We start from the raw sequence: 27,838 nt of genomic DNA, 5'->3' as shown, positions 1-27,838 counted from the left end.
CGGACACCCTGTACACAAAAATCCAATTAGAAACTTGTTGCCCTGTCTTTCCTGATGCCAACAAAAAAAACATGATTTAAGTGCAATATTGACTGAAATATTTGATTTCAAAAGCAGAGAAAAGTTAGGGGAAACGGCAGTAAACTAACAAAAAACGCGTTTTACTCGCATTTATGCTGTTTTTCCCAACATTCTCCGGTTTTCGAAATTCAAATATTTCAGCGAATATTGGAATTAGAAACGTGAAATTTTTTGTTGGCCTCAGGAGAGACAGGGCAACTGTTTTACGATTGTACTTTTTGGCACCGTGTGTTGTTCGTGAAAAAGTCACGTTTTTTATTTTAATAACAATGCAACCTCCACGCAACACGAATGACGTATCTGAGTACTACACGCTATTTTGATACTTTCTTTAATTGAAAGTATGCTTCTAGGATCAACGGTTCGCCAATAACTGGTGGTGTGTGCTGTTAGCTATGCATGCTGTATATGACATTTATATTATATAATTGCCTTAATCATGAGAAAAAATGAAGAAGAAAAATGTAATTGACGTAAAAGAAGTTCCTGTATTTTTACGAACTCTCAATCGTTGTGGAGATCGATCTTATTCCAAATCAATACGCTCATTGGCTTATTGGTTTGAATTGGATATCATTCGTTATGATTATTTCTTAATATTGAAATGTCGATACATTTCTTACATTTTATCACTATTTCTTTTTGAATGTAATCATTATTCTGAAAATAGTTTTTGAGATTTTTTTATCTTGCATGTTTTTGTTTCCGTGAATGTGATACGACTGAGGAGCGGGTACTATCTTCGCTGTTTGTAAAATTGTGTAACCGGGTTTGGTTTTAATTTTTTATGTGCAGCATTGTCTTGGATGAATTTTAGATAATGCAGCTTCAAAAAAACATTGGCAAGGCTTCTATGGGAGTCACAACTGGTGTGTTTTTTTTGTTTTTAACTGCCTTGTTGAAAACTGATACCCGTTGCTTATTTATGTGATATAACCGAATCTTTCAGTGGTTTTGAAGCTTTACTTTTGCTATCTGCTCTCAAAGTCCTTCCCGTATATAGCAGAAGTTATTTTTATGTTTCCCCCGAGTTTTCTGTATTATTTCAGAGTTGCTCCGTTTTCGTGTTTCAGCGCTTTCGTTTGAAACATTGAATAACTTTTTGAGACTCCCGATGGATCTGTTACTATAAGCTGTTAAAGGTGCCTCGAAGTCACCGACTCCACACTCAATCTAGTTCTTGCACATTTCAGGTTTTTTTTTCACTACAAAAACATCCTCCTTTCACATTCTATATCCCCTTTTCATCAGTATTATTTTTAATTACGATAACGTTTTTTCAATGTTCTTTAACTGGTCTTTTCTGAAAAATAGCCAAACTAAGCAGATAATGTCATAAATAATGCTCCATGTTATGAATACTTTGTCATATTACATAATATTATAGAGTCGATGTTCAATCAACATTTAGACTTCCAATTAACCTATAGAAAGGTAATTTTTTTAATGCGATTAATGAATTTCACTATATAGTGCAGCTGATATTTGTGTTTATGGAATCTCAAAAATTCCCTCTTCAAGTTGATAAAAGAAATTTTGCCGGAAACAGGCTGGGGTTATAACAAAATTGTTCGTGTTTTTGGACGTTTCATTATATTCAAAATTCAGTTGATCAATTAAAAATAATGCTAGATGAGTGAAATGAACATTGACGTATTTGTATACATTATATCTTCTTTAGTTTCGTCTATTATGAAAAGCCTGATGCTTTGTTTTGAAAGTCCCCAAAAAATGCTAATATTTGCGAGAACTGGCAAGCGCAATTTCTAACTAACAGAATAGCCAAAAAATGCTTCCTCGTGCCCAAACCCTGACGGATGGGAGAAAACCAAAATAGCCATATAATGCCTTGTCTATTCAGCTGTACAAATAACTTTATTTTCATATTAAGACCCTTTTTGTGAAAAAAAATCGACTTTTGGCCAGCTTTCCAGTGCAAATACCCCACTATGAGCTGGCCCGTATTCGTCCCTTAACGTTAACTGAACATCTGACAATCCCCAAAACATTAAGAAAAAATAATTTCACAAATTGCACGTTGTGACATAACCTTTTGTCTTGTTTGAGGATTTTAATGCAAAAAATGAGGTTTTTCGAGCAAATTGTATCTGCGTCGGCCAAACGTACGGTATACTAACCACACAACTTTCAGCTGTTAAGGGGGCGTAGATATAGCGCGAATGCGCAATTTTGTTTCCGGCATGACTGTGATTTCAAATGAACAGATGCAATAGTTTCGTGTATCATTCCCTAGAAGTATATTAGAATGTAAAATATCTAATCTTTATTGTAATATACAAATTGTGAGAAAACCCATCTTTCAAAACGTTGAGTAAACTCTGGTTCTCAAAAATTGTGAGAAGACTCACGTTATGATTATGGATTGACAGTTCATTATCTTTTCATTACAATCAAAATCACAGATATAATACTCAAACATTTTTGTGTGCGGAATGTGTAGTGTTGAAGAACAAGCCCATTAATGAGGCACAGTAATAGAGCTGAACATGTATGTCGTGTTAATAAGCAATATTTTCAGAAATCACTCAGAACGAAGGCCGTCCGTTTGTCTGTGATCTAACTCTGATAAAGTTTGTCTTATATTTTTTGAAACAATCATGATAAATATTTAAGTAATCATCACATTTAATATCCCAAATGCCAGCTTTGTGTGCGTCCATGTGACTAGTCAGTCATGTCACAGAAGGAATTTGTTACATGCTCTTAATATGTATTGAAACGTCGATATATAAGCAAAATTTGGTAGATAAAATGTTTTCATGAATATTCCTTCAGAGAAATTCGAAAAATCATCTTTTAGTAAAAATTTTGGAATAAAAATATAATGGAACTTAGCGGTTGAAAAGTTTTAAAGAATTTGGAGAGTGTAATCAAAAACAGCTTATTAAGATAACTCAAAGATTAAGTAAAAATGTTCAATTTACTATACCGAGTGCTTTTAATACTTTCTGAGTTCCCCTCACAAATATTAATATATGAATATTTTAGAATTTTATATCCTCAAAGATTCAGAGATGAAATTGATGCACCGAAGTTTTCAACCTATAAATAATTTATATGATCATTCGCTGCAGCCTTCATAAACACTTTCAAATTCAGTATAAGTTATAATAAGGGAATATTTGCGGAAAATAGTTCAGCTATCAAATATAAAACGCATTAACTTGCCACATATTTATTCTTTAAGATGCCTCATCTCTTTTCCAAGTCTACTTTATAATTAGCAACTCTTAAAAAGTTGTGTAAGAAATTGACTAGAACACTTCAGGATTTTATCATAAAATCAATGGTCAGAGATAAAATATGCATATTTCAATTGTTTCGAGAAAAAAAATCTTAAATTTCTGTTCTCAAAAGCAAAAATAATTATTATACAAACAACCCATTGAAAACGAAATCAAATCAGATAATGTTGCTTATTACTTTTCATAACGAAAGAAATAACAATTATCTACTCATATAATAGTTATCACAAAATATTTATATGATTATTATTTTTGCTGTTCTTTTCATAGAAAAAAATTAAAACCCACTACGCAATTTTGACGCAATATATTTTTACGATAAAGAAATAATCACTCACCAGAGCGAGTCGCGTGAAATTTGAAAGTAAGTTAATTAATAACAGGCATACATACATGTAAAGAAAACACATTATATCAATTTGTTTCAAAAAAATTGAGGAGGTATTATTTTTATTCAATATTAATCCTCTGAATTGCTCAAAAATACAAAAATGTGAAAACACATCAATTTTTACAGTAGCTGCAGGGGAAAAGACAGTTATAGAACCATTAACATAATGGAAAAAATGTAATACAATATCAATAAAATTAAAAAAAAATTATAATAATACATTCAAAAATTCGGAACATTTTATCATTATGTGTGATTAATGAAAACGTATATGGACGAGATATCACACAAGAAAAACACACAAAGCGATAAAAATGAAATTGAAGATTAAAAGTTGGAGTTGTGAAACCATAGAAAAGAAATTATGAAACATAAAAAGAAATTATGAAAAAATATAAAAAGAAATTATGAAAAAATATAAAAAGAAATGAAAAAATATAAAAAGAAATTATGAAAAAATATAAAAAGAAATTATGAAAAAATGAAAAAAGAAATTATGAAAAAATGAAAAAAGAAATTATGAAAAAATATAAAGAGAAATAATGAAATATATTCATGATTCATATATCTACAGTCGACCTGGGTTGTAACGACACCTTGGCTATAAGGTAAATGAGTGATGGTCCCTGCCCATTCTCATAGACAAAAATGTTCATGAGCTTTGGAAAATGAAAACGCAACATGCTCGGATATAACGGCACATTTTCTGCCACAATGGCATCCGTTTTTACTGCGATTTTCTCCAAGAAATTCCTAGGATCATTTAGATGATCCCATTTAGAGAATATTCGTTCGTTTGTTATGTTGATAACTAAAAATGGAAAAAAAAATCATTATATATTTGACATTTATATAATCATGATCAATGATATGATATTTGATATGATGTGACATAATCTTTGATATGATATTATATATGATCTTTGATATGATATTATATATGATCTTTGATATGATCTTTGATATGATATTATATATGATCTTTGATATGATATTATATATGATCTTTGATATGATATTATATATGATCTTTGATATATTATATATGATCTTTGATATATTATATATGATCTTTGATATGATATTATATATGATATTATATATGATATTATATATGATCTTTGATATGATATTATATATGATCTCTGATATGATATTATATATGATCTCTGATATGATATTATATATGATCATTGATACGATACGACACGATATGGTTATTGATATAATATCATCCATCATGTATATGTGAGTTGCGTGAATGGGATATATTCCCATATTTTCCAGTGATTTTGCCCTTCCCAACTTTTTTTAAATAAAAATGTCCCATTTTTTTATGTTTTTTACAATAACGCCTATTTCAAAATATGATCTCTAATGACGTCGTGAAGGAGATAATTTGCATAATTTAAAAATTACATTCTAATGCCCATGTTCAACCCCCCTTTTTACGTGAAAACATTTTAACTCACTGAAAATATGCTATAATTGGTGATTTCGCTAGCAATTGGCGATATTGATATTTTTGGCAAGAACTTTGCGAAATGATCCTATCTTTGCGCATTTCACCCGATAAACTAATGTTCATCTTTATCGTAATGAAATTTAAACTTAATGAAGAGAATTTAATTGCATCTTATCACAGATTTTTCATATTTAAAAGGACTCGTAAACAACAATTGCGATTACAGCGACGGAATTTCATGGAATCTTCGATCTCATTATAAACGAGCTTGACTGCATATATAAGAAAAATGTCGATGATATAAAATATGTGTTCCCGCTCGTATGTGCACACACTTCATTTTCTGGATTAAATTAACTTATGAAAATGTGTTGAAATTCCCCAATCTGGAATTCCATGTTTTGAAACACAACTTGATGACTCAAAAAATCTCAAAGATCTTAGAGACATAAATGGCAACAACTTGGCACGGAAGTACAGATATTCGTTGGAGGCCTTATATACACTGCTGGCCACCCAAATTGCAACACCAAGAAAGACAAGAGATATCGCAACAATATTTATTTTGTAGATAACATGTTGACCAAGCATCAAATGATTAAATTTATAGACTTCTGTGAAGTGTGGTTCCTGCCAAAATCAGTAGCCAGAGTAGCCGCCATTGTTGGAGATCACCGCTGCCACACGCCTCGGCATTGATTCAAAGAGACTTTGGATGTGTTCTTGGGGTACAGCATACCAAGCAGCTTCCACGCGTTGCCAAAGTTGATCTGGTGTGGCAGCTGGGGATGTAATCTGGGTCAATCGTTGAGCAACCATGGACCACATGTTCTCTATCGGCGAAAGATCCGGAGAGCGAGCTGGCCAGGGAAGCAATTCAATCTGGCAATTGACGAAGAACCTTTGGACAATGCATGCCACGTGTGGTCGCGCATTATCCTGTTGAAATATGGCTGTGGGCAAGCCCTGAAGGTAAGGAAGGACAACTGGCTCCAACACCTCGGAGATGTAGCGCCGGCTTTTTAAAGTACCGGCAATGTGTACTAGAGGAGTGCGAGAGTGATATCCAATACCGCCCCATACCATAATACCCGGTGCAGGACCAGTGTGGTGGTCCATAACGCAGCTGTTCAGCATCCTCTCTCCACGGTGTCTCCAGACTCGAATCCGACCATCGTGGTGTTGCAGACAGAAGCGTGACTCGTCAGTAAAGACAATTTCATTCCATTGTGCCGTCCACATCCTTCTTTCATCGCACCATTGGCGGCGGAGACGTCTGTGGTTCTGCGTCAAGGGTAGACGAAGCAATGGACGTCTTGCGGACAGACCACTCTGCTGTAAATGGCGTCGAATGGTACGCGCAGACACTGGATGATGCGGTACAGACTGAATGTGCTGTGCTATGGTTCGTGATGTGGCTGAGCGATCCGTCACTGCCATACGCACAATACGCCTGTCATCACGTGAAGTGGTGCACTGAGGTGGATGCGATCGAACACGTCGGTTCTTCGTACCCTCCTGCATCCAACGATCACATATCCGCATTACAGTTGTTTGGTTTCGTCCAACACGACTACCGATTTCCCTGAAAGATAATCCACAATCTCGGTAGGCCACTATCCTTCCTCTGTCGAACTCGGATACTTGATCAAAAGATGATCGCTGTTTTCTACGAGGCATAATTGATCGTTTTTTTGAAAAAACCACAAGAAAAACACAATTGCCGTACTTCAAATCGTCGAAATCTCCAAGCCTTAAATAGCGCTTTGAAGTGGCGCCACAGGCTCGCGTGATGTGCGTCTGCACTGAAATTCTAATCATTTGCATATCTGACCTCCGCTAATGCGTGTTGTAAATTTCATATTATTTGCATGCTTCCTTCAGGGTGTTGCATTTACGGTGGCCAGCAGTGTATATAGCTGGTATTTCATAGTATCCAATGACATCAGTGTAAAATGGATGGCGCAGCAAACAATAACACCAAAATATCAACAGAGACCGGTAATGTATTTTATAAATGATATGCAGCGCACGGCGCTTAATGTGATCACATCGGAACTCTGAGTTTCTGATAACATTAACCGATTGATATATCCGAAAAAATCCCGAAGTCAATCAATATGATGACCATACATCCATACATTGATGAAAATGAAGCAACTTCCCGTATAACTGGTTGCAAAATGTTCAATCGTGCCGTTTTTTTCACATTGTTTTAAAACTGGACTTGAAATTGACTTTAAGCTAAAATCCTTCCTTTTTTAAAATTCAGTCATTGTAAGGTGTTAAAATGTAGTTGCCTAATGTTTCACAAATTCCGATGTGTACTTTTTTTTAATGTACGGTACGTTCTATAGTTCCCTTGAGAAAGTCTTTTTTAAGGAAAAAACTGTGAATCTGGGCAACTCAAAGAAACTTACAAAGAATTGAAAGTTGGTTTTTTTTACATTTTATTTGAATTCACTGTAAGAAGTTCATTGCAAAAGCAGCTCCACATGGATCATGACGACTACTATAAAAATATATACAATAGTTCTTATATAAGTCAGATGTTCACTTTTTCTCATATGGCGAAAATAGCGCCCGTTTAGATTTTCTTTGCCAGAGGTTTCTGTTTTCTTTCCCAATTTCAGCAGTAATGTGTTTCTATCGTGCGATATTTGCCGGTTCACTTTTACGTTCCTGATGAACTTTGATTTTTGACACCGTTTTTTCATGTTTTTTTAAAGATCGTGCCGTTCATCTTCTCATGATGGACACTAAAAATGATGGATTTTTGTTATCTGGAAGTTTTCGGGGCTACTTCAAATGCACGTGGACGATCAAAAATTTCGGTTCCTTGGAAGAAGAACTTTATGAAACTGTCATTTATCAGCATAACAAGGACGAAGGTATAAATTGAGGTTTGTTGTTCTACAGTAGAGGGCGAACGAAAAATTGCGTATTTTGCTTCGTCGTGAAAGGCGCAATAGAAGTAAAATGCAAATTACATTATTTCACTTCGCAACACAGATGGCGAGATTTTATTCAAATTGGAATCCAAGAAATATGACGTATTCGACAATGGAAAAATCCCAGAAGTTGCGAGAACGGAGAGACAATCCCTGGAATCGAAATTAACCAATGACGTCCTGATAAACAACGTGGAAGTGGTTTACTGCTTAGCTAACGTCCAAGATAAATCATACCGATGGTGAAAATGATCGAAGGTCTACGCGGTTTGTGAACCAGGAAAAAGAATACCGACTGCTTGATGTTTCAGCCACCTCGTTGGGCATTTTGTCTGTTGTGGCCTTTGTATTTGTATTTTCTTTCCAATTTATGTCTTGAATTTGCAGGAAGAGGAACCGATTAACAACAGCAATTATTTGTTGGTTGCAGAGCATGTGTGGCTGTGATTTCACTAATTTGTTAAAATGTTTTGTGTTTGAATTTCTTTTTTTTCCAACTTGACGTTTGCAATCCGATTTTTTTCCTCAATATAGTTTGAGGAAATCACGAAGAAGGTAGTTATATATACAGTAAAAGTTCGTAATAATGACAGGTCACAATCACCAGGAAAATTGCCATTATAATGGACTCATCGTTATAAGTGATTATCTAACTTTTGCTCTGTCATGTTATATAAAATTGGGGGAAACTGCTGCTTTATTTGCATTAAAACGACTTTTAAATCGTTTTTCTCCTATACAGGGTGTTCTCTTAATGAACCGACAAACTCAGAGGGTTGTTAGTACAAAAATTGCAATGAAACACGGTGCGCAAACAACGTTGAGAGGGTGAAAATCGCAAAAAAAAGCATGGAGATTTCGACATCACTCCTAAACGACAAAAAGTATAATAATAACTACAGAAAGATTTATTTGATTAATTATTACAAGAGTTGCTGTAAGTGGTGGACGCTGACGTCATTGCGCAGTCTACAACGACGTAAAAAGGATTCTCGGACGCGCTCGAAGATACCAGGTATGCTTTTGATATCTGCCGCAGCGACGACAATCCGTACTATGTGATCCTCCAGTGTGTCCACAGGCGTCGCATAAACGAGTGATATAAGGTGACCCACAGGATATGGTGAGACGTCAGATATGGTGAACACACCCACGAACGCATTCAGCGATCAACTGACATCCACCCTTCTCCTCTGAAAAAACCTATTTTCTCCTCTGGACTCAGAGGAGAAAATAGCGCACCTATTAAAAACACACCCCTGCATACGTTTTTCGCGATTTTCACCCTCTCAACGTGGTTTGCGACACCATGTTCCATTGCAATTTTTGTTCCTCTTGATGCCTACCAACAACCCTCTGAGTTCGTCGGCCCATTAACAGAACACCCTGTATATATTAACGAATGAACTAAACCCTCTAGTCATCAAATGGGTTGTTGGTCTCGCAGCTGTTTAGACATTTTTGCATAGAATTTCTTTGTATCCTTTAGTCGATCTTTCTATTTAGTCGATCAACTGAACAATTAAAATCACCGAATTTTATTTCACTGCTTATTTTCATGATTTCATGGACTCGTCAACATTTTTCCGCTAATCGGAAATTGTTTTAGCATGATCGTGGTCTCTTAGTCACTAGGAGAGACAAAAGTCGAATAAATGATCACAACCCATGGACTTAGAGAGGAAGCACAAAAATAAGAAGGGAGGTTAAAACAATTAGACTTTTCTTTGTTCATTTCGTTTCAGAAGCACCTCAAAATAATTTATCAAACGAGTATGTGCTATGATAGGAATCATCGTGTTCAATTCTATGAGAAAGAGAAGGGAAAACTAGCATTTTTGAGAAATTTTGACCCTTATAGCGGATGTTTTTATTTAAAAAAAATCTCTATAAACGAATATTTTTTATATATTTAACATTAGCTATCACTTGCAAATCACTCCTTATAACGAGTTTATCGTTATAAGCCGTATTCGTTACATCCGACTTTTACTGTATTTGGAAACTTTGATAATTTGATTTTATGCACGATTTTGAGGATTTGCACGTCTTCAATAAGGCATTCAATAAGAAGAACAATTTGAAATACATTTTTTTAACAACTTTTTCGTCTTTCAAAATACGTGTGAAAAAACTATGAAAAAAACTATCAGCTCTTAAAAAAATCGAGCCTTTAAGAATCACACTCATGTCCATAAATTAAGGCTAATTCAGAATCACACGGAAATCGAAATCTAAAGTAAAAATTTCACCTGTAGAATTATCACACACATCTGCAAGAATGATATGCAAATTTCGGGAAGCCACCAGATGATGCCGATAGTACGTCACAATGACGAGAGTGTAAGAAGGGGGTATATAAGGAATGGTGGCAAAGAAGTGAAATTGTTCACAAGAGTTCTGTAAGGCGCTCAGTGCCATAAGCGAATAGTTATGACACAGAGGACGCATGTGGATGATTTTTTACGCGGTAGAATTATCGGCCACCTGGAATGTGGGCGTACTCAGATGGAACTTGGAATTGCCCAAAGTGTCATCTCTAGGCTTTGGCAACGATTCCAAGATAACGGAAATGTCAGTAGACGTTGCAGTACAGGTCGCTCCCGAGTTACAACGCCGAATGAAGACCGGTATTTGGCAGTAACTGCCAAAAGAAGCAGACGGAGCACAGTATCCGACCTGTCTCGTCAGCTATCTACAGCCACGGGTACCACAGTTTCAAGGCAAACCGTGTACAGACGTTTGGGAGATATTGGTCTATATGCTCGCAGGCCTGTCAGATGTGTTCCGCTCACGGCAACTCACTGTCGGCAGCGATTAGCCTGGAGTAGAGAACATGCAATGTGGACATCGTCACAGTGGGCGCTTGTGTGATGTTTTCTGACGAGTCCAGGTTTAGCTTGCAGTCTGATTCACGTCGGACTTTCATATGGAGAACGCCAGGTACCCGTTACCACCAAGACAACATCATTGAACGACACCGTTACGGTGGTGCAGCATTGCTCGTTTGGGGTGGAATTATACTGGGTTCCAGAACAGATCTGCATGTTCAAACCGGAACCATGAAAGCCCAAATTTATCGGGACATCATTCTGGAACAACATGTACGTTTGTTTAGGGGTGCCATGGGCGCAGAATTTGTGTTTATGGATGACAACGCCCGTCCTCACCGAGCAAACATCGTAAACGAATGCCTTGAATCTGAGGATATAACCCGTATGGAATGGCCAGCATTCTCACCTGACTTGAATCCGATAGAGCATGTGTGGGACATGCTTGGCCGACGAGTTGCAGCCCGTCAACCACCTCCTACATGTGTACCGGAACTTCGGAGAGCATTGCTTGCTGAGTGGAGTGATCTTCCCCAAGATCAGATCGATAATTTGATACTCAGCATGCCTAGGCGTTGTAGGGACTGTATTTCATCGCATGGGAGACATACAATGTATTAACCATCATACCAACCATGTAATAGTAAGTTTTTGTAAAGAAGATATTTTTTACAATTGCTCCAGGGAGCAAAAATCGTAGTTTTTATGAATGGTATCATACATACACCATCGTTTTTGTTCTTTATCTTTTGTTTAATAAATGGGCTTTATGAATAAGTAACGTTTGTTTTGTTTCTGAACCTTTATTTGCCGGAGCTGGCATTATCCTTAATTTATGGACATGAGTGTAAATCTTATTTTCAAAGCGCGCATAAAAAAACATTCAACGATTAATAACGTAACACCAACAGTATAGTCCCGGTACCTATAAACCAATTTTTTTCCCGTGTTATGATATTGTCCCGTTCCGTACATTGCGAAAGTGATAATAATAGCTAAAATGATAACGTTATTCTTGATTCCAATCAGCAGCGCCTACTTGTATACACCACTAAAACATTACAAATATAAAACAGATAAGTAGATACAGCAGATCTTTAACAACAACAACAAAAAAAGTTCTTATAAAAGATCTTGTTGGAAGTTAAGGAATAATTTCAACAATTGCGTGTGAGGAAACACAGAAAATTAGTTGTGGGCAAATCGATGGCTTTCAACGCGGAGAAGAGTAAAGTTAGAAAACAGCAGCAAATAAAAATGAGAATAACACATAAAAAAAAAGGCGACCTGAACGAATCGTGGTCCATTGGGATTTGCCTTCGCTCAGCAAGCAGTGAATCACTTAAGTCCAGGGAATTGCAATGAAGCGAGTCTTCCTTCAACGAAACGTTTTACACCAGCTGTTCGCCAGTGCGAAAATAATATACTGGAAAATGGTTTTGCACCTCTAGAGATTTTTATTATTATTATTATTTTTTTATATTCCTATTCCTCTTCATCTGCTGTTGTTGTTGTACGAAGTACTTCTTTCTCTCTTTCTTAGTGTTCTTTCTTCTGAATGTATCAGTGAGAGAACATTCGTAGAAAGGTACATAACACATTCGAGATACTTGGAGCTTGTTGCATTCCAAGAACAAATTTGACGATTCAATTCCTGGTCTGAGAACTAGATATACTTCACGCGTTGTTGGTGTATTTATTTTTTTTCACTCTAAAATATACCATTAAATTCACTTTTAGACTTTAAAGTAGAGGATTTACAAAAATATTCTTGTTGGGTTTTATTATGGCATATTTTATATCATATATCGTACCTGTGTAATTGCATTTTCAATATAAAGTTTTTATTGTTTGTGTATTTTTCTCTTTATATTTTATTCTATCTACAAGACATATAAGTAATGAAGTAATAGACACAAAATTGCGTAAAATATTTGGTATGATAAACCATGACTTTCTTTGCTCATTTATTTTTTTTTTAAATTTGTATTGAAACTATTTTCAATATTAAAATAAGGATATGTTATTCAGAAAAATTAATGAGATTGTGTATCGCAGTGCATATCAATATCCGTATTTGCCAGATTAGAAATAGCTAAAACTATCTAATTTCATAGGTGCAGTAATTTTGATCTCTGCAGTACCAGGATGCGGGAACTCGAGGCGGAAATCGAAATTGAATTTTGTTGAATAATAACACAACTTTGACTAAAAAATGCAAATAAAAATTCTATTATTCGTATTAAATATTTCTATCCTACGCATTACTGTTCGTTTCGCTGCTAACATATTTCTAAAAGAAAACAGTTAGCCTAGCGATCAAAATAAGGAAATATGATAAAATAACTAATAATCATATAAAATAAAGCACGGTTATATTGTTAGCATCGGGGGGGGGGAGGGAAATAATTTTTTTTATGTTTCACTCGCGGACGAATCAAATGACGGACATCTTCGGGAGCAATAAATCTAAAAAATGATGTATTATTCCTTTAATGGCGGCCATTTGGAAGCTTAGTAATTTCCGCTACTTGCTTTGTTTAATTTCTTGAAGTTTATATCATCTTTAGAGACCTATCAGGGCAAACATGTGTTATCTTTATTATGTAGTAGATCCAAAAGCTTCAATCACTATTTGACTAAAGTGAAATAAAAACAAATTGTGCTTGATTTGAACCAAATCAGGCACAGATCTGCCTCATCTATATTATCATATATTCATTATAGTGCTTTATCATTAGATATATTCCACCTAAAGAGTTGCAAAAAACAGACAACGTAGTTTCTATCCACTGTCATGAAGGAATTTTTTCTTGACTGTTAAATTTTTTGAAAACAAAATTTATTCAAGTATGGAGCATGCAATTTTTAACAAAATACAGCAATCAATATATACAGGTTGAGAGATCATTCTGGATTAATATGAAAGAATGGTGTTTGATGTCATTGCGTTACACAAACGCAATGGCATCAAATATCGCATCATTTCAACTGTGTTATGAAGAATCTGTTTCACTGAAAGCTTAAATTTCAAACTTATTTCTAACACACGCTCTAATCCTAATCTCTATCTATCTCTTGGGCTTTTATTTATGATACAAACACTCAGTGGATAGCAATATTTCATTCTTTACACATACACACACTGGAAGTGCATAAATATATTAAGCATAGTCCAAAACAACAGAGATCACAAAATAAAAACTAGTTCATGAGGATAACAATGCAGCGATAGATGAGCGGAACGTGACTCTACTTCACGATTTGCTCCTAAGTTATAATCAGGTTTACAAAATATTCAGAATTGCATTATGTTTTCTCCTTGATGCTTTTTCTTGAGAGATGAGCAACGAATCTTGTTTCTTCGTCTTTTTTGCTTTAGCACTTCTATAGGCACTTAGAAATGTAGTGCTATCATATCATACACCTCGGTTTTATTCTTTTATATATTTATAATATTATAACGGAAAAGGGGGGATCTTGAACTCGTGCCCTTTTGTTTACTCGCTTCTGTTCGAGCGAAGACAGTAAAATGAAATATGTTGGTTTCCTTGAGACAGATAGGCGGTTGTCTATTTTTCTGTGCAACTTGCTTCCAGTCCGTCTATAGACGGAGCCTGTTTCATCAGGTGAAAAGCTTTAGTAAAAATAAAAGCTCGGACGGCAAGCAATTCAGCTTGTGTTTGTCGAACTGCGAGCAGTTTTTCATTTTGCTATATAGTTCCGAAATTGAATTAGTTTTCTCGGAGAGAGAGAGAGAGAGAGAGAAAGAAGACTTTTTTTATTCTTTTCCGCTCAAATCAGTATCTGTCATCCTTATCTGCTACGAAATAAGAAACACTGTCCCTTGTGTTTCAAATTCATTGTTGCCACGAGATTACGGAAAAAATACTTTTGTTTGCCTATATATAGTAAACAGAAATCTTCCCCAAGTTTTTATAAACCTTCTTTTTCTGATGAAAAACGTGTTTTTTTTATCAAGTGCTTCGAATATTACTTATTTATTGTCTTTACATGTGTCTTTTTCAAAGGATTTGCTAGGTTGGGTAGAAAAAAGTCGAAGCTAGTTTCAATACGTGAGCAAACATTGATGTAAATTCTTAATTTATGCTTCGTTAGGTCAACTACCTACGCATCGTCAAACAGATGTAATTGAATAGCGTGTTGCAAAAGCCCCAAAAGATAGACATTTTATTTCTTAATGGCGTAGTAGAGATTATGTATCTCTCAGGATATTCAAACACATTTTCAACTCTGGCACCACGATACCAGCGCCTGACTACATTTACATTGGACGGAATCGCTGAACAAAGAGAGAGAATCATGTCAATTTGGCACACGGCAGTACGCTCAAGTGTCCTTCCCATGAACAAAATGAAATCGTGTCCACAAATAGTAGCCCTTTTTCTATATACCAAAAAGGGTGCACATGACTAGCCTAGTTTAACTAACTTCACAGCTTTCAATGTTATGCTTTATATACATACAAATACAAAGGCCACAACACGCAAAATGCTCAACGAGGTGGCTAAAGAAAGATGCTAATAAAAATAAGGATGTCGAATATATAGGCAAACTATATCAAAAAATACGGCAACCTACTTAGAGTAATAAAACACCGATGATTATGTAAAAATATAAATATACATACCGCCAATAAAAAATTATGGTTGTCTCATCAAAGTATGTATAACTTCTCGGCTTATATGTTTATCGTATTTCGTTCTAAACTTGTCAATCTTGTTTAGAATTCACGACCCCTGGAGGTAAGCCATTCCATTTATTTACGACCCTATTAGAGAAAAACCCTGTGACACTACTACCTAAAATTGTCCCTTACCAATAGATACTGGTGCCCCCCTCCCCTGTCGAATCTGTTGATTGACGATTATTTAATAACTCGTGATCCATTTTATCCATCCCGTTTATAATTTTGAGCACTTCGATCATATCCCCCACAATGCTTTCTTTCATGCCACTTAATTTTTAATTCATTTATTTCTTTCATTTAAATACAGACGCATTGAAAAAAACAAGGAATAATTTACGGTACAGTTAGGATTTATGTCATAACAAATACAGCGGAATCATAATGCAACACCACCATTTATCTCGCAGATTTCTGGCGCTATAACGAGATTGGCGTTATATCTAATTACAAATTAACGTGTGTAATCCTTATATATGAAAAAAAGATTTTCCATACTGTAAATTTGTTTTCACTAAGCGGGGCTCGCGCTACAATTTGGCTGTCGATTGATGTGCATGATATTAAAGATATACGGACATAAAGATTTTTTTTTTTTTCAAAATTACGGTGTTTAATCTGGTGTTACGTCTGATAACCCTAATACTTGGCGTGTTGTATTATAACATTGATGTCGAATTTTTAATATATCTTCTAATGTTATTACGTTTACATTCCATTTTACGTACGCGAAGAACAAACACTTCACAATATTTTAATAATTACTTACAAACTCTGAAAATACAATGTGGTTTTAATTGAAATTTAATTGATTGCTAAAGTTTTAATAACTTTGTTTTATGTTCAAGACATGTCACGTATATATTTTAATTAAATTTCATTTTAAAAAAGTGATTTTAGAACATCATATTGAAAATAACTCTCTATGTATATAGAAATTGAAAAATATGTACTTCTCGGATTGCAGAAAATATTGATTTGTAATTAAGAGGTTTTTCTCGCGATCCCTAAAGTCAGTTTTTCGGAAATTACTTTGTAAAATACTCCAAAAGACACATTAAATTGAAAATATGTTGCATCAATTTGTCAATTTTTTCTTGTAAAATTGAATAGAAAAAAAACGAATTTTTATGTAAATGTATACAAAAAAAAATGCTTCAAACGTGATTTTCTCAGCTAGCAGTTTTTGAGATTGTCGTCAAATAAAATAAAAAGAAACTACATCAACATTTCTGAAATTTTGATAAAATATTTATACAACATGTTCATTAACGTCAAATGTGAATGTCTGATCATTCGTTAGAATTTTATGAAATTTCAAAAGTTGGAAAAAAAAGACAAATTTCAAAAATCTGAATTCAGTATTACTTGAATATTTCCCATTAGTCAATTTCTAAACCGAAGGTCCACTTTTTACTTATTTATTTCGAATAAACATTTCTACGAGATTTCAAAATTTTTGGTACAGCAGTTTTATTTATCTTACGGATGGGTTTCAAAAACTTCGATCTGAGAAAACACGTTCAAAGATTGTTTCTTGAATACTTTTACACTGACACACATTCATAACTTCTTTCCTTTATTTTGAAAGAATAAGTAACAGATTGAAGCACGAAGTTTTTACATTATGTAACTTACGATTTAATGAATCATTTTTTAAGTAATTTTTGAAAAATCTACATTTTTTGAATACTCAGAGGTCATGATATATACCTTAACTCCTTTCATTAGTGATGGTACTTTAGACGTTTGAGTACTAGCAATTTTTATACTTTCATAACATCCCTTGCACGCGTTTTTGGGTGTTACGATTACTAGATGACAGTACAAGTCGGACAACTAATGTTTTATATATGTGAATTAATAAAATTCAGTTAAATCATACAGGCTCAACTTTTAGCCCGTGGGCCAGATGTGGCCCTCGGAGTCATGTAATGTGACCCGCGACCAAAAACATAATTTTGTAAACATGGACTAAGCAGTACATTTGCAGACAACTTAAGCGATCTGTGGCACATTTACAGATTATTTATGTGACCTGGGGCGCTGCTACAGTTCTCTTAAAAGCTCCGCGGGACATTCTAGCAACAATTAAGTGATATCCGTTGCACATTCCCAGATAATTTAAATTATCCGCAGCACATTCTCACTTCAATTAAGTGGTCCTCGGAACAGTTTCAGATCACTTAAGCACCCAGCTTCACATTTCCGTATCACTTCAGTGACCCGCGGCACATTTACAGATTATTCAAGCATTCCACGACACATTTCCAGATCACTTGAGTGGTCTTCGACACGTGTTCAAGTCAATGAAATGGCCCGCACTCTCTAAAAGGCTAAACACTCTTGAGTTAGGTGCTTCGCCCATATGAAATTGTTTACGGCGTTACACTTTTGTGTAATGCAGTAAAACAATACTTTTACAAAATGCTTTCTAACAAAAAGTAACTAAACAAATTATGGTTTACCTTGTACAAAAACAAACATTCATTATTATGTATTATGCAACATATTTGAATTGGTACTCTTATTTTTATAGCAAGCGTATAGTGCGGACAAAACTTTCAATTACCAGGTTAATTAATTCATTTTGTACCAAATAATTTTGCTTAAAATATTTTTTTTTTGTTTTTAGGCTTTAATTAAAACTTAAATGACCCACCAAAAAATTTATAAGATAATTATTTCATTTTTTTTTATATTATGGTCGTGAAAGGATTAATCTAATCCTTATTTTTTCGACTTTGTGCAAACTGACATTCAAATTATATGGATTAGGTCAAATTTTAGATGATAAAAAGTTGATGAAAACTAAAACCAGATAAAATTAAATATTTGAATTTGTTTTATTATGAAAAGAGCGACCATATTTGACCAGGAAAAAATACGGAGAATGGGGGACCATAAATACGTGACGTCGCCAATTCTCGCTGAAAATGTTGCCAATTGTTGGAGAAATTGCCAATTATTTGTAATGAATAACTCTTGGCAAAAAATGCAGGGCTAGAGCAAGTCCGCAGTAATTTTAGATGTATTTCATGGGGAGAAAAAATTGAAAACACAGCAAATATGTTCAATTTTCACTAGTACTTATAGCCATAATTAACATCTATAAGTTATGCAAATTACTTCATATTTAGAAGACACCAACGAATAAGGCATCTAAACCCTCTTCATCCCTCCCTTTTTTGTAACGGTTATTTAGGTCAAATAAGGGTTAACAAGGGCAAGCATTCGTCAAAAAATGCTATGCGTTCCCACATATGCATTCCTGTTATTATGGTGATCTTGCTATAACAAAAAAAAATCGATCGCAAAAAGGACGAAGATTTCAACGAAACTGGCATTTTCCTAAAATCCGAGTAAAAGATTAACGGTGTCTTTTGCGGCTAACACGTTGGTATTGGTTCGCTTTGGGATCCTGACGAAGGGTGGTTGTGTAAACAGCAAAGATCAGAGAGCAGCAGCAACAAAGAAAAGACAATTTCGTCTGGCGGCCAGAAGGAAGCGCTTCTTTTCCCAAGAGAACTGTCCTCTGTGGTGAATGAGTGTCGCAAACATTACCCTTCTCTGTCAAACTTATCAAGCGAAGGTAAGTCTGGTGACTTCTCAAGTGCGTCGATAATACACATGTTGAGAGCGAACATTTTCTTCGCGTTACTTCTTCGATTCCGTTGGAAAAAAAATAATACGGCTGATTAGTCGGAAAAACTAATTGTTTTTAACGCGAGTTTTTGTTTTTATCATTTCCCAAATTTACAAATGCATGTTTTTCTACAAAAATTAAATAACATTTTCGCATTTCTATTTGGTATTAGAATTTTTCCAATCGGATTCCCAACAGTATAATAATCAAAGGTGATTTTTTAATTCCCCTGACAAACCGTTGATCCTAGAGGCATACTTCCAATCAGAAAAATTATTAAAATAATGTGTAGAACTCAGATACGTCATTCATGTTGCAAGGGGTTCGTTAGTTAACAAAATAAAAAAAATATTTTTTATAGTTTTTATACGGACACCCTATCCTCAAAAACGCAATTGGAAAATTGTTGTCCTGTCTCTCTTGAGCTCAGCAAATAAAATCCCACGTTTTTAAGTGCAATATTCCCGGAGATATTATAATCTGGAGAAAATTAATTAGGAGAATGTATATATATATATATATATATATATATATATACATTCTCCGATATATATATATATATATATATATATCGGGGAGGGCAAAATTAGGAAATGTTCTGCGTATATGAGTCATATTATCACTCTTATTATGATGAATAATATGGAATAACGACAAAAATGTGTCGTTATATCTGAGTTCGTTGTGTTTTTATTGACGTCAAAAGCAAGGTTCATTAACATTATACTCGGGCATTGACGGATATTATTCGGAAATGAAAATTATTGCCGTTATAACCGAGTTAAACATTATACAGTCAAACTCGGTTATAACGACAGAGATTCCGCAAAATTTTTTCGTTAGAGAACAGAGATATCCTTACAACCAATGGTGACGTTTTAAGGAGCATTTTTGAAGAAAAATTTAATCAGAGGCAATCATGAGAAGCATGGTTTTTTTTATTTGTGGATTAGGGTGACCATATTTGATCGACCATTTTATCGAAAATACGGAAAATACAGCTAAATAATACGTGACACATCGCCGATTGTCGTGAAGTATGTCGCTAAATGACAGCGAAATCACCAAATTCTACTTATAAATAACATTTGGCGAGAAATACAGTGATACGTGTCATATTCACTATAACACAATTTATAGTATATGCAAATTTCCTTCATTCCAGGTTTTAGTAAAGATTGGGAATCTCAGGCCCGTCATTCAGGGGGGGGGGCAGGGGGACCGTTGCCACCCCCTGGCTTTTGAAAATACACTAAAAATGGTATATATATATATATACAGATATATATACATACGTTGAGTACATGTGGTTTGCCCCCCCCCCCTGGGAAAAGTTGAAACGTTTCTCTTTGAAGTTTTTCTTTGCAAAAAACGAGACGATTTTTGTAAAAAGAAAAGTCAGTAAGGGGAAAATACGGAAGTGTTTTTTATATTGATTACGTCAACGGGAAAATGGACCGTCACACATGTAATAAAAATACGTTAGGTATAAATATAACAACAATTTCTGAATATGATCAGCTTTAATTTTGGGAATTTCTTGGGAAAACTTCATTGAAGCGGAAGAAAAAGTTAGGAAAAATTTGTCGTTATATCCGAGGTGCTTTATATTTGTCGACTTTATAAGCAAGGTTCATTAACATTGCTCTCTATGAGAATCAGTCCGGACTGCGAATTATTGCCGCTCTAGCCGAGGCGTCGTCCTACTGCTTTTGTCCATAATCCGAGTTCGCCCCATTATTTATTGAATACATTTTTGAGTAATCAATTTGTATAAATGAATTTTTTATATTGAGCAAAAACTTTCGTAACTGAACTTGGTGTTCAGTGAATTTTCCTCCTTGTGTGAGCTCTATGCAACCGTTTCAACATCATGGTTTTCATGTCAAAGTGATGGTCTCGGACCCCGTAATAAGCTTACACATCGACACACGCGCACATGCTCAAGCCTATATAGTAAGGACTGTCTCATCCATTTGAAGTTGCTCTTGCCGCCTTGGCCCAGTGGGCGTGGTCTCGAATCAGGTGCGTGGCGTCACTGCTCTAGTAGTTTCAACTAAATCACGTCCTTGAAATACCAGGGTAGCCAATGACAATTAACCGGTTCTGCCAGGGTGATAACGTCAGCTGGTACCGATTCCGTTGTGTCACGAGACAGCCTTTATTATGTCCGTGGACATACTCCTGAAAATCATGTCACCAGATCTGGTCATGTAGGCCCCTATGGACATGAGGCGCTCGTATCATTCTTGGATGGACTAATGAGTTGAGATAGCACTGTTTTCATCAGGGCTATATAGTAAGAGCTGTTTCATCTCTTTGATGTTATGCTTGCTGCCTTTGCTCATTGGGCGCAGCCTCGGTGTTGCGCGGTGTGACGCACGGTCCTGCAACTTTTTTCCCGCAGACGACATCAGCTTACAAAACATACAGTATTGAAGAGGATTGTTTTAAATTTTAGTTGCTTATTGTACTGTTGTTTTAATTGTGAGTGATCTCTCGTTTATGTTATTGTTTTAGTGTCACTGGTATGCGTGGATGGTATATATATATATTTATTTATCAATTATTTATTATTATTTTTGTGGTTCTTGTTAATAATAAAAAAATAATCGAAAAGAAAATTTTTGGAAAGAATTCAGTAAAATGGGTAGTACAGTGATTGTGCAAACTACCGTAATTAACAAGGTAGTGAAACAGGCGCACTTGGTTCTGCAGGGAAATGACGTCATGCTTGATGTCAGCTGGTACCGACACCGGCTCCTCATCAGACAGCCCTTGTTATATGGCCTTGGGTTTTATGGGCATTACTACCGTAATGTGGAAGTAATCACAATTTTCCACCATATTTTCTCTTAAAGATGTCCGAAGGACATATATTTTTGAGATGAAGTAGAATCATGTGATTTGCCGGTGTGTGGTATAAATATAACTAAATGCTTCTGAAAAAAATTGAAGAAGTAAGTAAAAGAAATGAGACACATGTCTGTATCCAACCGTTGTTTGTCATCTCTCGTGACAGGTCAAATTGTCTGGTATTAACGGTGTTTTAACACCGTTATTCGAGCAAGAAAAAATAACGCAAATGCTTCAAATAATAAATCGGTTTTACCAAGGCCATTGGGATTTCCGATAGTTTTTAATTATACGGTAAATGCGTATATGTATTATTTTTATTTAATATTAAATCGTATGCATTTAATTTTTATACCTTCCATTCAAATACCCCAATTGATCTTGAATGAAAAACACTTTTAGCAAGATTGGTCGAGAACGTCATTGATTTCAATTTAAGTTGCCCTAAAGTAAGACTAGTCGAGATCAGATATCTCTGCACGTAATTACCTGATGTTTGGAGATGAGAGATAAATCTTGACGAAATACTCGCTCTGTACTTTTCCGATAGTAAGGGGAAAAAATCTTCGTCTATTGGTGTAGTGCATTTACGAACTTTTCATGTTGAGGGTTTCTATCTGTATTTATAAAGCATATACATACATTGATTTTCATTACTGGTCGCAGCATGGTTTAATGTTTTAGACAATTTTTGTCATCATTGTGTTCGTAAAAAAAAAACGTATATTGTATCTTTATTTCAATAATGAATACTTTGTTACTACGTTAGAGTAATATTTGGACGGGTTAAAGTTAGTGTTTTGTAAGTTTTCAAAAAATGAGCAGAGAAACAAAATCTAAATAAGTGAATCCGTTAAGAGAAAACGTGAGTTTTAACTCAGAGCTTCATTCAACTGCTAATAGGTGGCAGTGAAAGTTCTATCGATAAAGGAAACACCTGTTTTGTTCATCATCAAAGTGGTGTCAGACTTACACTACTGCGTTTGCAAACACTTCGATATGTGGATAGGTTAAAGTTATACGGTGGTGTTAATCAAATAGTCCTGTAGTAAATGTGAAGCCTATGACTCTAAAAAATTGAAGCATGTGGGAATGAGGAAATATTCGACAGCTAAACACAGAAAAACCAGAAACTCCATCTCAAAAAAGTAGAGAAAGCGAGATATGAGGATGCAGTGAAGTCACTTGAAGATGGTTTTGTCTATGCTGTGACTTTTGACCTAGAAAAAGCTCGTCCTTTCCCAGTATATAATACATATGTTGCGTACTACAAGCAGGGCATGTATATTCACAATTTGGGATGAAATGAACGTGGAAAAGGTACTGTGTTTATGTATTGCTGGGATGAAACCACTGCTTCAAGTGGATCACAAGAGGATGGCTCTTGTGGATTTTATCAAACTCTCTCTCCATTATCAAACACTCTCTCCATTATCAAACATCTGAAATCAAGAGCTTCATCACCAAAGCAAATTATTATGCACAGTGATGCGGGCACGGGCCAAAACCGCAAGCTGAAGTTACCATTTTACTCGAAGTTCATACAAAGCGATAACAACTGTGTAGGAAACTTATTGATCATAAATTTATGGTAAGTGACCACTTTTATTTTCTAAATGACACAATTTGCATCGATTGACTTATGTGCAAAGAATAAACTGATTTATACTCCTGATGACTGGTGTAGTATTATTTAGAAATACAGGAGAAAAAATAGATTCACGTTGACCGAAATGGAGCATGATGACTTCAAATGTATTGATAACTTGGAATACTGTATCACACGTAGAAAAAAAACAAAACAAGAACAATAATCAAATTAATGGATTGAAGGTCCAATGGATAAGGATTTCGAAGAAAATCGTCCTTACACTCTTCTGTATAAATAAACATAGAATGATGACGTGCATTCTCTGTGCTTTATCTACGACCAGCAAGGTCTGGTAGATCATAATCTCTTGCGAACGTTTATCACGATGTATTGTATCCACGAGAAATACCAGTTGCAGAAGAGAAGAACGTGATGGACCTTTTGGAATACATTCCGTCCGTGGCACATGATTTCTTCCTTTCCTTTCGAACGACTGTTGAACGTGAAGAGACACCACCTGATGATCTTTGTCCATTGGAAGTTGTTAAAAATGTTGATCCAAAGCCAGAAAATGATAATGAACGAATCCAGTCTTAGACTTTTGTCCATTTGTGATCACAATTACTTATTTTTAATAAGAATAATATCTTTTTTTTGAGGTTCTCTGGTTTACTTCATATCCATTTTTGACAAATACACTTGTGTAAATCATATACAGTGGTGTAAGTCACTGGTTTTGTTATATATAGCGATGTAAGCCTTCATTTCCGTCATCAGTAAATTGCAACCATTGCATCAATTCACTCCAATTCAAGCCTCTATGCTAAATTAATATAAACCTTTAATATGATAAGATTACAACATTTCTGTTCCTGAATTTATTACGCTCTCCGATTTAGACGATTAGTCTCTTGCACGTTATGTCAATTTCTGGAAAACTAAAAAAATGTGACTTATACAAATGCAACTTTAACCCGTCCATTTTATACAGGGTGATTCCCATAATTCCTCTTTTCCGCATTCTCTTGCGAACCGTTCATCCTAGAAGCATACTTCTGATTAGAGAAAAGTATCCAAATAACGTGTAGAACTCAGATACGTCATTCATATTGCAAGGGGTTGTATAGGTATTAAAATAGAAAAACGAATTTTTTATACCGGCACCCTGTCCTCAAAACCCAATTAAAGAATTGTTGCCCTGTCTCTCCTGACGCCAACATAAAACATTCCACGTTTGTATGTACAATGTTCATTGAGATATTTGAATTTAAAATTTGGAGCAAAGTTGGGAAAGAACGGCATACATGACGTAAAGAAGTGTTGTCCATTCGTATATATGCAGTTCTTTCCTAACTTTTCTCCGATATTTGAATTCAAATATCTTTGCGAATATTGCACGTAAAAACAGAATTTTTTTGTAAGGCTCAGGAGAGACAGATCAAAAACTTTCTAATAGGGTTTCTGAGTACAAGGTACCCGCATAAAAAGTTAATAAAAAGTCTACTACTCTCTGTGAGGAAATAGATAGATAGATAGAATAGACATTTTCTGGATGTTATGCTGAGGTGAACGCGAAAAAAATTTCATATTGTCTCCGGGCGTAGAGAGAAAATTAAGTGAGCCTAAAGCCTCTGCTTTAGCGTCTTAGGGTGCGATTATAGTGCACGCGTGTTTGCATTTCTGGAAAACAATTCTTGAAATTCGGGTTTTCAACCAATCGGAGACGTATCGGGTTTCCAGAATCGGAAACACGCGTGTGCTATAATCGCACCCTAAGACGCTAAAGCAAAGGCTTACACCACAGTGCGTGAAGGAAAGCAGAGTAGTATCTGTAGCGGTGTATATAAAAGTGCACTTGCCCATATTCAAGAAGACCTGGGCTCGATTCCCGGCGGAAATTAGATGAATTTTCTTCCCGAGTAAACTTCGCTAAAATATCCAGATAAATGTCTATTTCCTTGATATTGTGGACTTGGGAAAACCCGTCTATCTATCTTTACTACTATGCATTGAGATGACGAGTCCCCATTATAGGAGGCATGAGGTCTGTTTGGCAGCAAGCGCGTGCTGCATTAACCGCGGTTGTGACCAAGTCTTTTAAAATGCAAGCCCAATAAATATATTTATACATGTTTTATTTGTGACAATAAATATAATTTATCATATAGATAATCCAGAATAGTGGAATAATTTAGCAGATAAGATCACTGTAATTATAAATAATTAAAATTTGTATTATTGAAATAAACAGTTTAGTAACTGATAATAAAATTTTAATAATTCATAATTATGATCCTATGTGAATGTTAATGGTTAAGTTCTAATCTGTAGTAACTTTACAGATCCAGAAAAGATTAATTGGATAATTCGAACTTTTTCCCACTGACTTTGGACTTCGAATTAACCAAGTTCGACTGTATTTCCGAACACATAGAAATGTCCAGCGAATGTTTTTGTTTTTTCGTGTATTTTTTAAGGCATTAATAATCCCGAGAAACCGTTGTAAATAATACCACGAATAGCACAAAGGACGGCAATAATCCGAAAAAGCAATTAAAGGGAGCCACAATGGAAGTGAAATAAATTCGTTCCAAGTCAGGTCGGTCTGAATCCGACTGTAATCACAGCTATGTAAGAAATCCAGATAACGACGATTTCGACGATGGTGAAAACTAATGAAGGCAATAACCAGGAGATTTTTTATGCCCCCTTTTCATTATTTCTTATATAAAAGAATCGTTCGGTATTCGTTTGAAGATTCGAAATGAATTATTCATAAGTATTGAGGTACCACGTATTCTGAAGTTTTAATATTTGCAGGAGAACATTATATTTCGGGCGATTATTGTAGATTCCGTTTAGAAAGTTGCGAAGAATTAGTTAAAATGTGCGGATGAATTTCTGGAGGGAAATTTTATAGGCTTCTGCCAATAATCGAACCTGCGTCCCCTCCCAATCTAGGTGAGTGTGCTAACCACTACGCTACAGAAGCACTGCTCCTTTCCTTCCTGGGAAGTTATATATGCCTAAAGGGACCGTGCAATTGACGCGACTCAGTTAAAAGCTCATAATGACATTGGCAAATGAGCGAGGGAGTGAGTAAACAAGCGAGTGAGTGAGGGAATTGGTGAACGGGCAAGTGAGTGAGGGAATTGGCGAATGAGCAAATGAGTGAGGGAATTCGTGAACGAACAAGTGAGTAGGTTAATGAGCAAGTGAGTGAATAAGTGAGTAAGTGGGTGAGTAAATGGGTCAGCAAGTGGGATAATTGATAAGTAAGTTAATGGGTGAGCAATTGAATGAGCAGGTAAAAAGTGAGTGAATTCCTTATGCGATCGCACACTTAGTCACTCATACGGTTACTCACTCATTCACTAGCTTGTTCGCTAGACCATTCACCAACAAATTCAGTCACTCATCCGCTCACTTGCTTAAGCAGTTGGCCACTCACCCTTTGGTGACGAATGAACACAGTTGACGGCGAATAATTTTCACAGCGGTAATATTTCCATCGGTGAATTTTCCTATCGGTAAATTGCGTTGCAGTGAATTGCTGTCGGCGAATTTTCCTATCCGTGAATTGCGTTACAGTGAGTTATGGTCGGTGAATAATTTTCAAAGCGGTGATTTTTCCATAGGCGCGTTTTCCCAGCGACGATTTTTCCATCGGTGAAATTCCAACGTTGTCTTATCGGTACATTGCGTAGTGGCGAATTTATGAATTTTTATCGGTGAATTTTCCCGTGAAAATATACTTAATCAAGAGGAAGGAGGGGGGGGGCGCTATAATAGGCTACATGTACTCGTACATACGTAGAGAGTCGAAACGAATGCATTCTTTTCCAGACATAAATGATTATCGTATAAGAAAAACAGGAGGAAGTGGATAGAAAGAACGAAGACGTGAATAATCAACCATCATCAAGGGCAAATATCTAAAATTATCTAAAGCACGCGGACATTAATTTAAATATTTTAGAAGTTTTTTTTTTTAATTTTTTTTTTCTCTCGGTATTCCTAATAACCATTTTCAGTTAGCGCTGGCAGATGAA

General features: G+C 35.3%; 1 protein-coding gene across 2 annotated transcripts in view; it reads left to right on the top strand.

Moving 5' to 3' along the window:
- Positions 1 to 27,838, top strand: part of LOC149084890 (carbonic anhydrase-related protein 10-like) — a 353,124-nt gene that overhangs the window by 87,693 nt on the left and 237,593 nt on the right. The window lies entirely within an intron of this gene.

The sequence above is a fragment of the Pholcus phalangioides genome, unplaced genomic scaffold, assembly GCF_987345545.1.
Source record: "Pholcus phalangioides strain wild (caught in Gottingen) unplaced genomic scaffold, Ppha-v1.0 ptg000007l_1, whole genome shotgun sequence".
NCBI lineage: Eukaryota > Metazoa > Arthropoda > Arachnida > Araneae > Pholcidae > Pholcus > Pholcus phalangioides.
The sequence above is the reverse complement of the archived record's forward strand: the minus strand, read 5'-3'. Positions and strand labels throughout refer to the sequence as shown.